The sequence below is a fragment of the Mesocricetus auratus genome, unplaced genomic scaffold (assembly GCF_017639785.1).
Source record: "Mesocricetus auratus isolate SY011 unplaced genomic scaffold, BCM_Maur_2.0 Super-Scaffold_100023, whole genome shotgun sequence".
Lineage (NCBI taxonomy): Eukaryota > Metazoa > Chordata > Mammalia > Rodentia > Cricetidae > Mesocricetus > Mesocricetus auratus.
In genome coordinates, this window is record NW_024429204.1 from 17,859,616 (window position 1) to 17,875,572 (window position 15,957).

Genomic DNA, 15,957 nt, shown 5'->3' on the forward strand with positions numbered 1-15,957 from the left:
GAGAGGGAGAGAGAGAGAGAGAGAGAGAGAGAGAGAGAGAGGGAGGGAGGGAGGGAGGGAGGGAGGGAGGGAGGGAGGGAGGGAGAGAGAGAGTTGTTTATCTGTCTGTGTTAGAAGCTGTGCTACTCAGCATTTTCTCACTAAAACAAAACACTTAAGATAATTATAACGAGAAACGATGTACTTTGGCTGATGGCTGAGGAGGTCTTGTCCCTGATGAGTTGGCTCTGATGCTCTGGGCCTGTGGCAGAGCAGTTCATCAAGTTGAAGTGCATGGTGGGACAAAATCATTTACATTGCGAAGGAGGGACTGAGAGGAGAGGAGGGGGGAGGGGCTTTCTGAGCAAGCCTTTCTGGAGACCCCACTTTTATTTTCTACCACCTTTCAGAGGGCCATGCCTTTAATACATTAGTCTTTGGGTGACATTTATAACCCCAACTGTAACAGAGATACTGGCACGTTCTGGTATTTATTCCTTTCTCTGTAAAAGCACACTATCTTCTCATTACTTCGGGACATAAACACTATTTCCCTTCTAGGAATAAAGCCTGAACCCCAGGGGAACTTGGCACCTCCTCTGGGGTCACAAGTCTAGCAAGAGACAGGGAGAAGATGAGGGAAGAGGGTGGCGGAGTCTGAGTGTGTTATCACTTTGGGCACTCTACCCACTGGTTTCTCCACTGGGGGAAGCAGCAGGAAATGTGTCTGGAACTGGAGTACATGGTGTAAGCTGTGGTCACATGCTCTGGTAGCTGAAACAGAGGAGGGGAGGCAGAGGGATGTGGGGACCGCTTAGCATCAAGCTTTCTTCAAAGAGTCTGGTTGACAAAAGTGATTTCTTTTTTTTCCTCCTGCTTCATTCTCTTCTTTTCCCTCTTAAAGAGTTCTGTAGTTTTCTTTTCTTGGCTCATTTATTCTGTGGGAATTGTGACAAGAAAGGAACATCTGTGGGGTATTATGAGAGCCAAGAGCACAGATTGGAGTGTAGAGCTTAGAGACCCAAATTCCACCAAGGTTGAAAAATTTAAATCCATAGCACCCCTGCAACCCTTCCTCTCTTTCCTCCGTATCTTTTCCTTATGTGTGGTGTATGTGAGTGTATGTATGTGTGCCTGTGGTGTATGCACAGGTGTGTGGGTGTACATATGCCACATAGCCATGGGGAGGGCAGAGGATACTTTCTAGAGTTAGTCCTCTCCTTTACTATCGGTTCTGGGGCTTGAACTCAGGTCACCACTGTGTAACCCAGCTGCTGCCACCTATGTAGCTATTGCTAGCCTGGAACTCACAGCAGCCCTCTTGTCTCAGCCTCCCTTGTGCTGGGAATACAGGCATAAGACACCATGCCTGGTTGTAAATCAGTTGTCCTCTTGCATTTTTCTGTTAGTGACTGCTGAAATTACCCTGGCAGATGTCCCCAACTTGAGCTGTTTAGGGAGTTGCATTCAGATTCTTCTCCCAGATTTTACGGGAGCTGCTTGTGAAGATTACTGCAGAGGGGCTAGCCTTTGCTAAGGCCATCAGATGACTAAGGGCAGGTCTGTGTGGACAGTCAGGAGACACTTCAGTGAATAAGGGTGTGCTCCCGGATGGCTTCCTGTCTCTGCTTTTGTGGAGAGGAGCACACTGAATTGAGGTTTTAAAAAAAGAAGGAATTTGATTGTCTTCTTCTGGAGTCCAGCATCTTGCCACAGCACCAAATATTCAGAGTACAGTATTGCATAATGCACATCTGAAAGCAGAGATGCAGTTGACGACTACAGTTCAATGATAAGCTTGTAGAGTGGAAAACAGGAAAAAGGGTCTCGGTGGGAGGACCAGGGCAGCCTTCCTGAATGGAGATGTGTGCAGTGAGAGGTGAGGCTAGCTAGTCCTCTACTGAGGATAGTCACAGGCTTCCTGAAGGTAAGTCTGATGTGGGAAGTCCTGTGTATATGTCAATAAACCACTGTTGGGCCAATGGGAATCTAGATAGGTGGGACTAGGAGTCCAGGAGAACTCTGGGAAGGAGAAACACAAGAGAGTCAAGATGTAACGCCATGGGTAGGAAGCCCGGAACTATTCTCCGGTAAGAGAAATACTTAGATTAACAATTATGGGGTAATTACTTAAGTCAGAGCTAGCCAGTAAGAAATGAGCAAGGCCAACAGCTTCATAATTAATATAGCCTCCTGTGTGTTTATTTGGGACTGATGCGGTTCTGGAACCAGGCTGGCGGGAAGGCTTCTCTCTCAAGGAAAAAGCTTCTCTTTACATAAGTCCATTTCTTTGGTGGAGGAAATCTGTCAGTCCTTAAAAAGCAAGACGAGAGGGAAGACAAAAGCCAGATGATGGGACACTCATGGGTCAAGTAGCTGTCACCGATCTGCTGGGCTTCTGGAGTGGCTCTGGCTTCTATCTCAAAATTTACACATCCATTCAGTTTGAGTGTCGCTCATTCTCTCTGTCTCTGTCTCTGTCTCTGTCTGTCTCTCTCTCTCTCTCTCTCTCTCTCTCTCTCTCTCTCTGTGCTTTCTCTTTCTGAGTGTTCTGTCTCTCTATGTGTGTGTGTGTATTCATGCTCTCTCTCTCTCTCTCTCTGTGTGTGTGTGTGTATTCACATGCATTCATGTATATATAGATAGGTCTAAAGTTGACTTTAGGCATCCTTGATCATTCTTTACCTTGTATATTGAAATAGGGTCTCTAACTTGAACACTGATCTTGTGGCTTTGGCTCCTCAATCTATTCAGCTGATTCTGGGGTTTCACGTCTCTTCGGTTCCCCAAGATGGGATTAAAGGTCACTGCCATACCCTCTTGGCCCTTATGCGGGTGCCAGAACTCTAGTCCTTACACTCTCCAACCCCCCAAAGTCATCTCCTTAGCTTGAGATCCATGTCTTAAATAAACAAAAAACAATCAAGAAACAACAAACAAACAACAAAGGAACCCCTACAACAAGCAAAAAAATATGAACAAACAATATTGGAAAGGTAGAGTTGAGGTTTTTGTCTAGCCCTGACTGTCTTGTAATTCTAGCGCTGGGATTAAAGGCATGAGCCACCACCACCTGGTGTGTGTGTGTGTGTGTGTGTGTGTGTGTGTGTGTGAGAGAGAGAGAGAGAGAGAGAGAGAGAGAGAGAGAGAGAGAGAGAGAGAATTGGTGTTTTGCCTATGTATATCTGTGTGATGGTGCCAGATCTTGGAGTTACAGGCAGTTGTGAGCTGCCACGTGGGTGCTGGGAATTGAACCCAGGTCCTCTGAAAGAGCTGTCAGTGCTCTTAACCGCTGAGCCATCTCTCCAGTCCCGAGGTGGACATCTTAAAAACCATTTTATCATGCCCACCCCACCAAGTAGGAAAACTCACTGGGATTGTGATCCTAATCTTCTAACAGAGGAAAGTAAATTATTCTCATTGTTGGACTTTGAATTTGCATCAATTCCTTTTAGAAGGAGCACCAAAGAATCCAGTTTTAGTTTCTGCGTGAACGCACAAAGACATCTGTTATACGCCTCTCATTCTCAGCTCTCTGCGGCCTGAAACATGCTGGAATATCCCTATTCCGTCACAGCGTCTTCGCACAAACTTGCCCACAACTGCAAAGCCTTTTTTCTTAAGCAGCCTGTGAATGGCTCTCGAGTCAGGCGGCCACATCAACAGAAAGCTGATTATTTTAACCTGCATAGAGTTCTATCTGGAGAGAGATAAAAAAAAAAATGGATAGGAATGTGTTCGGAACCGTCTACAGTAGTTCGCGCAAGTGGGTAATGGCTGCCTCTGTAATTATCTGGATCCTCAGTTTTGGCCTCAACCTTTCTGCCAAGCTGGCCCTACACCCTTACCATGGGGGAGATAGAAGGTTCTTTGTTCGCCTTCTTCCTTCAGCATCTGCCCAAGCAGCGAATCCACTGCTTATCACCATTTCCGTTTCCTCTCCATTAACCTGGTGCCCAGGGGCCAGAATTAGAACCCTTTGAGTGCTATCTGTGTGTTACGGTGATCATCTTTCTTTTCAATTGGTTTTTAAAAAGTAGTGTACCAGCAATGGTTTTTAGCCTGGCGTTTTGATACTTTTTGTAGCAGCCTCTCCCTCACTCTGTACTCCTGCTGGTCCTTTTCTCCCCACACCCTCTTGACTTCGTGTCGCATATATATATATATATATATATATATATATATATATATATATATTTTTTTTTTTTTTTTTTTTTTTTTTTGGTTTTTACGAGACAGGGTTTCTCTGTATTGTTTCGGAGGCTATCGGTGCAGCCCGGCCTCGAACTCACAGAGATCCGCCTCCTCTGCCTCCCGAGTGCTGGGATTAAAGGCGTGCGCCACCACTGCCCGGCTGTGTCACATATATTCTATTTCCCTATTTTCTTTTCTTTTACTTACCCTTCCCTCTTTCAAGATGTATTTTATTCATATGTGTGCTTTGCCTCCACGGACGTCTGTGTACCACATATGGGCGCTGGGAATCAAATCTGGTCATTTGAAAGAACAAGTGCTCTTAACCACCGAGCCTACTCTACAGCCCAAAAGCTCTCATTTCTTTTTCTTTTTAGAAACTCTAAACTGTCTTGGAACTCACTCTATAGACTAGGCTGGCCTTGAACTCAGAGATCTGCCTGCCTCTGCCTGGTGAGTTCTGGGATTAAAGGCGGGAGCCACCACCACTGCCCAGCTCTTACACACCATTCTTAAGACGTCATTTCCCATTTCGTGGTTCCCTCTCTGGTTTTTATGATCCATACTCCACCCTCCACACACATATATGAAAATTAAAATCTAGTCTTTGCGTGTAATTATGCAGTGTCTGTCTTTCAGAGTCTAAGATGCTAGTTTAATGGGGTATTTTCCAGGTCCTTTGGTTTTCCTGCAAATGTCAAGACTTCATTTTGCAGAGATGAGCATTATCTTACATACATCATTGACAATGAGACACACAGTGACTGACATGACACCCATCTTGGGCTAACATTCTTTCATTTCATACCTGTTTTAGCTCTGCATTTAGCTTGCAGTCTTGCTTTTTAATGGAATTGTAAGAGCTCCCTAAGGGGAACACGTGGTATGATGCTTTCTACATTTTTCTTTGCACTAAGGACTCCACTTTGGTTATATGGTAGGGTTCTCAATAAGTGTTGGAATGATAATTCCAGTTCCATAAATATCTGTCTCTCTCAGAGCCTGGGTCTTCAGCATTTGTGTTTTCCAGGTGGCTAAGAACAACAGTTCTGTTTAAGTTTGCAGGGTTTATTTTATAAATTAAACAGTGATTGGTGGGAATACTCTTCAAGATTTGGTTGTGTATATGTATAAGTTTTGGCGAGAGCTGTAACTGTTGAATAAACATTTGAAGGACTTCTGATAAAACTGACTGTCTGCTAAGCTGAGAGAATTCTTTGAATGCCTGTAAGCGCTGGTTAATGGCTTCATTTGGGTCCTTGCTCTTTATTAAACCTAACTACACAAATGAGATTTGATAAAACAAATACACAAACTAGAAGCAGGCTGAATTAGCACTGATAGGGCTGGTTTACAGCTGTTTGTAACGATATGACAATGTTTTGATCATACTACGCTATGTGCTTTCAGAAATAAGTAGCCATTTCTGACATGGTGTGTGTTTAAGAAGAAGAAACAAATCAAAGGAGGGTTACTTGCTTATTCAGACTCTCGGGCAAAGTTTCAACAAACGAAGCTTTGACATTTTTTGGTAAATGTTAAAATGTCTCAAGGCACTTAAAGAAACTGAGACTTGTCTTGTCTCTCCTTCTCTGCCCAAAAGTTTGGTGACTTGGCAGAAAAGCTTGGGAAAATGAAGATTCTACTTCTCCCAATATACTATTGCTAATTTAAAGTAAACAACTGAAAGAATTTGAAGAGAGGCTCTGCATAAAGGCTTTATTCCCACTCTTATAAAGAAACTGTTTACCCCCAAACTGATATAAGAAGGGCAGTAGGTACATAATTAGCTAAAGTATTTGAAATGTATTCACTTCCAATGCTACCTCTTAATTATCATGCAATGTCAGGGCACAGGAACTACAATGTTTTGGTAGAAACAGACAAAGGCTCTGGCCCTGATATGGCTGGAGAAGGGACCTTCTCTTCCTGTGTTGGAATAGACTTGCACATCTGATGGGCATAACCCGGTATAAAAAAGCCCACGGACAGATGTGGTCTGTTTCCCTGCAACCTAGGGTTACCATGTTTGGGGAAGGGATTCTTAGGATGAATGCTTCATTTGATAAAGAGATTTTGTGTCTTTATTTTTTGTGCATGTGTGTGTGTGTGTGATGGATAGATCCATGCATGATTAGCCGATTGAGGGATATGTTAATCCGAGGAGGCTGAGGCTGCCTGCTGGAATCTTCTCAAGTTCCTGTACATAAGGGCTGCTCAGTCCCTTTGGATTGGTTTGCTAACCTGTAGTAAATTAATTTAAGCTCAGATGCTATGCAGATAACACCATTGAGTGTTCTGCCACTTCCATGGTTTCTTTGTGAATGAAGTGCAAAAAAAGTAGTTAAATATTCTTCCAGATATACTATACCATTCTGACATAAAACCAGAATACAAGGTTGAAGTGTTGATGAGCTAAATTACTTTAACGCTTTATGGAGTTATGGTTTATGATTAATTCTGAAGACAAAGCCTCACATAGCTCAGACTAGCCTCAAGCCTTCTCTGTAGCAGAGGCCAGGCTTGAGTACCTGATTCTCCAGCCTCTGCTTCCCAAGTGATGGGATGGCAGGCTCGCACCACCACGCCAAGGGTTTTACTGCATTCACAGAAGGGAAGCCAAAGCTTATGTGATGGTGCCAAAGCGTGTTCAGCAGCAAAGAAAGAATAATGTCTTAATGAAGCATTAGACAAAGCAATACATCAGCAGCAAAGAACATTGTGCTATCAAACAAAAGTTAAAACAGAAAACAACTATTAGTGATAAATGCAGAAATAAGCTGGGGGAAAAAGCAATAAACTTGACAATTTATCAGAATCTCGTTCTTAAAAATTGCAAATTGGGCAAATCCTTAGACTGTGTATTTTGTGTCAAAAAACATACTGATTTAGTGCTTTCTTTCTTTTTTGTTTATTTGCTTGTTTTTGTTTTTTGAGACAGGGATTCTCTGTGGAGCTTTGGAGTCTGTCCTGGAACTTGCTCTGTAGACCAGGCTAGCCTCGAACTCATAGAGATCTACCTGCTTCTGCCTCCCAAGTGCTGGGATTAAAGGTGTGTGCCACCAACACCCTGCCTTGATTTAGTGCTTATAAATGGAAAAGAAACAGTTGGAGCGGGATAATCTAACAATGCTCAAGTAAACATGAAAATCCATATGCAAAGAAAAAAAACTTACTGGGAGATACCTATACCAGAGCCAAGAAGAATAAAATTTAACTAGACTTTAAAACAAGAGAAAGAGAGAGGAGGGGAAAGGTTGTGCACGAAGAAGGGACACAAGATCACTCAAAGATGACAATAGGACACTTTTTAGTTTTCCTTAGGAAGCTAGAATAATCTCGACACCAAGATTTCTCAAGAAAACTGTAAGTCAACTTTGGTTATTGACATAGCTTGAAAATTTTGGCTGCACAAATTAGATTTAGTGGAAAAAGGGTACTAAGTTAGTGCAAAAGATATGTGAGCCTGGATGGAAGCTCCTAAGAGGAGGCTTTGCACTGGGGGAGCCTGATTGGCAGCTGTTGAAAGGTCCTGTGGTAAGCCAATGCACCAGTGGACGGCACAAATTCAGTCCAGGACTAGATTCTGGCACCAGAACTCTGTGCAGGAGGCTCCCACAGATGGCCAGAATCTTGGGATCCTTGAGATAAATCATTGCCCAAGTCTTGCCTCATAGGGACCTGGTTTAGTCTTCAAAATCCTGGATGCTAAGTCACTGTTATAGGAATTTGGATAGAGTAATTACTAGCAGAGGGCTAGTTCCCTAGTGGCTGTACAAGCCGAGCCGTCTCCTGGATCTCCTTCTGTGTGTTGCGCAATCCTTAAGAGAAGCCACTTTGGCAGCATGTGACACAGCTTCAAGAGAGCAGAGGGCCTTTAGGATGTGATTAAACGACCCCGTGTGTGTGAGCACCAACGTATTTGTTCACTGTGGGAAGTGTGCAAGAATCAGTTGCCTCCCCCAGTTGCATTTTCAATGGGGCAAGGACCCCAATATTGACATCACAGCCTATCTCTCCCCTGGAACTGGAGGAGCTGATGTCTACTCTAAAGCTCTGCGGAGACAGTGCTGCAAGCAGGAAGTCTCCTCCTTTATCTTTAGTCCCCGGATGAAAAGGCATCCATCTGTAAGGCTCCGGAGTAGATCACAAATGGATAATGACCCTGGAGGGTCTGGAAGAAGCCAGAAAAGCCAGATGAGATTGACGCCTCTAAAATGGGAAGAAAATCCCTAGGTTAGTCCTGACTCAGACCCAAGTGACCATGACATTCTTCATCCAGCAAACTCAGCAGAGCCTTGAGACCATTTGTGGCTGCCACTAATAAGGCCATGTACCAGGTGTCCCCATGAAGGAGGCCCAGGTCTTTAGTATCAATAGTTACTACCTGATGGCTGCACTAATCTCTTACCTATCTATGGCATTTATAGATTTGGAGAGGACTAAGACTCCTAGAGGCCTTATCTCTTAATGAAGTTTTTCCAGAGTGGATGAAAAATTATCTCTCTAGCCTAAAGCTTGGTTGCTATGTGCCTTGCTAGACTAGATCTGTTTCAAAGACTGAGCTAGCATCTTTCAGAAGAGAATTCAGGCCTGGAAGAAGTATCAAGAGAGCAATTTAAAACATTTGGTACTGAATAAGCAACACATGTTCTATTAAACACTCATTCGTCAGAGTCTCTTGGCAGGCTTTGTAAACCAGGAGACACAAAGGGTAACTCAGTATATTCTTGCTACACCAGGAATTTTATCCAGACATCCCGATATCAAAGACCCCAGAGTAGAAACACTAGAGACAGGGTGGCTCATTTGGGTGGTTGAGCAGAGAGAGAAACAAGGTCAGCCTAGGCTTCATAGTGAGGATCCCAAAAAGAATTTTAAAAACGTATGTTAAAAAAATCAAAACAAGAAACAGCCAAATTCACACTATTTGAAGACAAACGACACTTAAGATGGGCTAGAGATTTGGTTCAGACGTTATTTGCGCTTACTGCTCTTCCAGACTTTGGATCCCAGCACCCACATGGGGCCTCTCCCAACCTCCTGTAACTTCAGCTCCTGGGGATCCAATGCCCTCTTCTGGCCTTTGGGGTAATGGCACAAATGTGACATGTACACACACACACACACACACACACACACACACACACACACACACTAAGAAATCTTAGTAAATAGCAGTTTTGCTCTTCAAGAAAAGTTATAGCAACTGTTACTAATGATTCATCTTAGTTTATAAGTTGCAATTAGGTGACCTTAATTGATTTGGTGTTATTTTTGCCTTTGCAGACTTGTGTCTACAATAGAGAACATGCAAGCATTTGAAAGCTTAAGACATTTAGCAGTTTATTGGCACTATAACAGGTGACTTGCATTTAGCTTGTCTCCTGGGACCTGGAGGGATGGAGAGTTCAGCTGATCTTGTTTTCAAGAATGTAAATGACTAAGAGACCAAATGTAGGGTTACTAAGTTAGTGAAAACTTTTTTCAAGGATGTGGCAGGATCTGTCATTTCTACTTCAGAATGGCCTGGTCTGAAAGTCAGGGCTACTATAGATATGTGGACATTTAACATACCATAACTATCTTTTGTAGGACTATACTGCAATTATAAATTAGTGCTACCAAAAGAATTCATTGCAGTGAAAGACCAAGAAGAAAAATATAATGTGCCATAAAGTGTTTGGCACTAATCTCTTTAAAAACTATCCTAAGGTATAATGTGCATATCATGTCATTCACTTATTTTAACTGTACAATTTTGAAGCTCCTCTTTTTAATGGGGTTACGTCAGCACCTGAAACCACACTCAAAGGGTGTGGCCACTATCACATGCTCACTGGCAAGGCAAGATGCCACTACAGTCTAGTTTTAGTAGTCACGTAATTATGAAGTTGTCACCACAAATACATTTTAAAGCAGTGTCCACTTTTTAAATTAGGTTTTTAGTTAGAATATGGGATTATGGGCTTCGCTGTGGCTTCATTCATAAATTCATGCACTCTGCTCATATTTGTACCTTGACTCCCATGTTTTTCTCCCCTTTTCTTGATGATCTTTTCTGCTCCCATGTCCCGGGGTGGTTTTTGAGGGAGGATCTCACATAGCCTCTCCTCCTGATCTTTCTATTTCCACCTAGGGGCTGGAATGGCAACCGTGTGCCACCACTCCTGCCTAAGAACTTCAACAACAACAACAACAACACCTGCCCCCCCAAAAAACTAAAACCATGAAAACAATCTCTACCTCATTCCAACTAACTACCAGCAATATAGTTAAGGTGAAATTTTGAAGCTTCGCTCGTAAAACAAAACTTAGTCTATGCAATAGAAATGAGATTGAAAAAGACATAAAGGTAGTATTAGTCTAGACTATTGGATCATTATAAAGCAATGTATTTCTGCATTACAAATAGCCCATTACACAAAACAGCATTGAAAAGTTCATTCTCACCTGGAATTAAAAATTTAAGATAGCTAGAAACAAAATTTGGGTTGAGATAGGTCATGTTCTCTGTGACATTGGACACCATGCTGAAAAACATTTGGCTGGATTATTTAATTGAACCAACCAACAAACAAAACTTGAATCCAGTAAATATGATTGAAAGGTAAAAATAAACTAGAAAAATGGTACAAGTAAATTAAAATAAGTAGTATTGTAAAGATTTCTCACAATACATAAAAAGTGAATAGGACATGGGTTTTGCTTAAAAAGTTAGATAGCCAAAGAATACCAAATATTACATTAAAATGATAGTCAAGATTTAAAATTTGTTTTGGATTTAATTATGTCGTTCTATTGGTATGACTGTTTTGCCTGCATGTGTACATATGCACCAATGTGCACAAAGAGGTCAGAAGAGGGCATCCAAAGCCTTGGAACTTTTCTTACAGATCTATGTGGGTCTTGGGATTGAACCCAGGTCCTCTACAAGATCAACAATCAATGAGCAATCTCTCCTGTCCCTAAGATAGTCAATCTTAATTGTTAGATGGTAGTCTTAACTGTCTTGAGACATGCCCTGGAGACCATAAAACAGCCTTTGGGTGACTCTGAGTTTCCAGACATAATTAGATTACAAGGACTCCGAGTTAATCAGAGGTTTTAATACATTGGAGTGTTAAAGTTTAAGTAGATAGCTGGGAGATGGCGGGACTTCCTGCTTGGTAGGAGGAAGTGGGTCACTGGGGTGTGTGCTTAGGTGCTGCATCTTTCCCTGGGCCTTTCCAATATTCCCCTTACTAGGTCTTTGTTGCCATGACCAAACTCCTCTGATTTGCCACCATCTCCCTGTAATGGTTGACTGACACCTCTGAAGCTTCGCAGAAATGAATAATTCCTTGCTCTGAGTTAGTCTGTCAGATGTTTTGGTTATAGCTGTGTGAAAGTAACTGATCCGCTGGCTATGGAAATCAAATTCAAACACGACTCATAATCACAATTACCTTTTTTTTTAAAGATTTAATTATTTATTACATATACAGTGTTCTGCCAGAAGAGGGCACCGGATTTACTTGTAGATGGTTGTGAGCCACCATGTGGTTGCTGGGAATTGAACTCAGGACCTCTGGATGAGCAGTCAGTGCTCTAAACCTCTGAGCCACCTCTCCAGCTCCCACAATTATCTTTAAATCTGGTTATAAGCAACCCTTCTGATAGAAGGAGTGGTATAGCATGGTACTTAGATGCTGGTGGGAGTGGAAATCAGTGTAGACACTGTACACCACTTGGGAAACTGAAACAGGAAGATTGTTAGTTCAAAACCAGCCTGGATGACCTATTGAGATGCCTCAGAAGAACAAAACAAACCTTATATCTTGTTTTATCTACCAGTTCCATATTTTGTATCCAGCCAAAGTCTATCAGCTCAATAAGGATGTTTCTCCCAGTGTTTGTATATGTTTGAGAACTTTGGAAATAACCTAAAATTTTCAATTCTGACAAACGAATTCTGTCAAATGTATTGAAGAAGGACTTTTATCATCGATAATGTTTACACTTCACTAAAGAAAGAAGACCAAGTTGTCTATATTCTCAGATTTTCTTATAGTGAAAACATTATTTTTTGGCATCTGTGATGCCTATTTTTATTTTTTCTATACTTACAATTCTGATTTTATTTATTGAAAAATATTTTCAAGTAATATATTTTGATGTTTTTCTTCTATTTCAGTTCCTCCCAGACCATATCCATTTTCCTACCCACCAAAGTTTATGTTCTTTTTTCTCTCTTTAAAAATAAATAAACAAAACAAAAGAAATACGTGTACACTCCCACAAAATGAAGATACAAACAAGACCAATAAGATAAAAATTGCCCCAAACAAAATGAGACAAAAATTTCACAAAAGTACCATTGAATTTGTTTGTGTTGGCCAACTACTCTTGGACTTGGGGCCTGGCCTGAAAGTGTGATCCATATCCCAGGCAGGCTCACCTGGAGAAAACTGATTTTCCTTTGCCAATGATATTAATTGCAGATAGCTTCTTGGTTAGGGATGGGAGCCTGTATCTAAAATTTAGACCAGCCTAAGAAGGGAGCTTCAGTGGAGGGACCTCCTAGGTTCCCATCCATTGGGGGATGTCTTTACTGCTAATGGATGTTGGAAGATCCAGTCTGTTGTGGGCATTGATGTTCTCTAGTCAGAGAACTGGACAAGACAGGAGAAAGCTAGAGGAGAACCAGCCAGCATGCAGTAGGAGTGCATCCTCGGGGTGAATAGCTGCTTGAGTTCCTGCCTAGACCTCCCTCCAAAGGATGGACTCTACCCTGAAACTATAAGCTAAATAAAACCCTTTCTTCCTATGCTGCTTTTGCTTAGGATATTTTATCACTAAATCAGAAATGTAGCCAGAAAACAAGGAGAAATATTTTAAGGGATAAGCAAATTGATATGAAGGGTGGTATGTGTTTCCCTAAGACATTGCGTGTCATCTCTTTATACCTGTGTAAACTCCTCACTCCTGGTCTCACAAACCCTGGAACTTAGATACTCCCTGTGGCTCACTGTGCTCAGTATTCAAATCGTGGCTACTCTAATGACTGCTGTGGTGTTCAAGGAAGTTTCTATGGAGATAGAGTTTTTAGAATATTTTTCACATCCAGAAAGGGTGATACATATTATGATGAATAAAGTGTAGTAACACATGTGGGGAAAATTCTACCTAACCTTTAGTATCAGGAAACCTATGCACTTCAGAGAAATGTGTCTTAAAATTTAACATAAATATGTGCTGAATGACAAAACAAAGTCCACTTCTTCCTTTGATCACTCTTTCATTAATGTGGAGTCAAAGTCACTGTTGTCTTCACTAAATACCCAGGAACAGGTACAACTGTCTATGCTAAATTTACTCTTTCATTATTAAAATAAAATTATCTTGTCTTAGGCTATCCAGTAAGATACAGAGAACCCAGTATCTTACATAAACCCAGTAGTTTTACATAAATAATGAATGATACTTGGGCATTATATGTTGTTGGGGACTTGAAGGTCCTTGTGCCCACAGATCTCCAGGGAAACCAGGAATGTTAAGCATGCAGAATTGTTCTCTCAAAGGAATGGATGTACATCCCATTTTCTTCCATCCAGAAAGCTGAGAATTGGAGGTGATCCATAGCTTGGTTATCTGTGTTAATTTGTTGGGCTAGGCTCCCATACGGGGACCAGAGGTGGCTAGCAATATAAATGACACTTAAACCCCTATGCTCCCACAACCAGGACTGGAGTTATCTAGGAGTCCAAATGTAGCCAGAGGCTCCCCCATGTTCCCACAAGCAGGACCAGAGGTGGCCAATAGCTCAAATGACCTCTATGCTATCTGTATGACTGAGATCTGGCTACTTCCCAAGGCCCTCCAACTAGTACAGGTAGCCTATCTCCAGAACCCATCTTCTTGGAAGAAATGACATGTACCCTGAGTTGAATTTTGATGTAATTATGTCTCTTTGTGCACCAGGGATTGTATTACACCAGGAAACTTTTTTCCTAATTATATTGTTTTAAAATATATTGTCAACAAACTGCCTGGCATCAGACCCTCTGAAGTTTGATCAAGTTTGACAAAGTCTATCTAAATTGAGTTTTCATCTTCATCTCTTTGTGGTTCTTTTCCCTACCTGCACCTTCAGGGTGCCCCTCGATATGTCAAAAACATTTCCCAGAGCATACTTACCCCCAAATTACTCACTATCTATCTGAAATTGAAATGTAGTAAGAGCTCTGTAGTGTGTGTGTATGTGTGTGTGTGTGTGTGTGTGTGTGTTTTAAGTCTGGCAAGTTTATCTTATACACTGTATTTATGTGTATCTTTGCGGGGGGGGGTGTGATTTTGAGACAGTGTGTTTCTCTGTGTGGCTTTGGAGCATGTCCTGGAGCTCACTCTGTAGACCAGGCTGGCCATGAACTCACAGAGATCCTCCTGCCTCTGCCTCCCAAGTGTTGAGATTAAAGGTGTGCACCACCACTGTCTGGCTGTTACTTATATGTATCTTATATCCTATATATTGTTAAGTTTCCTTTGGTTTTCTGAGGAACAATTTTATATAATAAATGGAGGAGGGAATATTTGAATGAATAGATGATTGAAGATGTCCTAGCAGAAGAAGACTTTTGAGACATCTTATAGTTCTTAGAAACACATGTAAATTATATATAAAAAGATTTTGTTGTGACAGTTTCACAACTGTACCCATTTCCATCCCCATTATACCCTCTTAACCCTTCACCACTGTAACTGGTCTCCTACTTCTACTTAAGTAGTTGCCTTCTACATTCATGTCTTGTGAATATTTAACCAATGTGTTTAATTATGACTACTTACAGAAGCACAGGTGAGGGGTTATTTATGGGAGCATGGACACCTTACCAATGACTACACAAATGTCACCTTAATCTCTAAGGAAAAAGCTCAGAATTTTTCCAATGTAGTGATTTAAAATAGAATTGTGATCAATATACTGGCCTTTTATATTAATACCAAGTATAGAGTTCCTTTCCCCCCGTCCTCCATTCCTTCTCTCGATTTTTCTTTTTCCTGGCTTCTTCTTTTCTCTACATTCCTTCTCACTCTGTTTTTGTACCCCATCTTTCACTAACATTAAAAGAAAATATCTGGAAGAGTTTCAGGTTCACGTATATTAGAAACAAAAGGAGCTGAGAGGAAAGATCAAAGGACTGGAGAATATTCAACCCATGAGGGGAAAACTGGGCAGCGACTTTGCATGAGCAAGCTCTCTTTGATCGCCCATGTAAAGGTAGTACTCACTTGTGTTTGTAAGGTAACAGGCGAGATATTAGCTTGGTGTGATAGGTGCAGGAGGGCCACGTGATTGGAAAAGACACCGTGTCAGGCAGACTATTCAAATTACATACATCCTTGGAGAAGGGACTCACAGTACAGCCTGAACATCTCACCCGGTTCTGACACCCCCACCGCTTTCTTTTTTAAAAAGTTTTGTTCTACTGAAAAAACAGTTTTTTGTTCATAAAATATCCTTTAATCATGTTTTTCCTTCTCCCAATTCATCCTAGATCCTCCCCACTTCCATTTCCTCCAAACTTTATGTTCTTTTCCTCTTTGTGTCTTTACAAAAAACATACAAAACCAAAACAACAAAAGCCAACACACACACACACACACACTCCTCCCCAAAAACAAAAATCAAAATAAACCAGCACAAGACTGATAAGACAAAAAAAGTACCCAAAGCAATATGAAGCAAAAAGTTTACAAAAATATCAATTTGAGGTCTTTTTTTTTGTGTTGGCCAACAGCTCC

General features: G+C 41.5%; 1 protein-coding gene across 3 annotated transcripts in view; it reads left to right on the forward strand.

Moving 5' to 3' along the window:
• Positions 1-15,957, forward strand: part of Col14a1 (collagen type XIV alpha 1 chain) — a 196,317-nt gene that overhangs the window by 3,777 nt on the left and 176,583 nt on the right. The window lies entirely within an intron of this gene.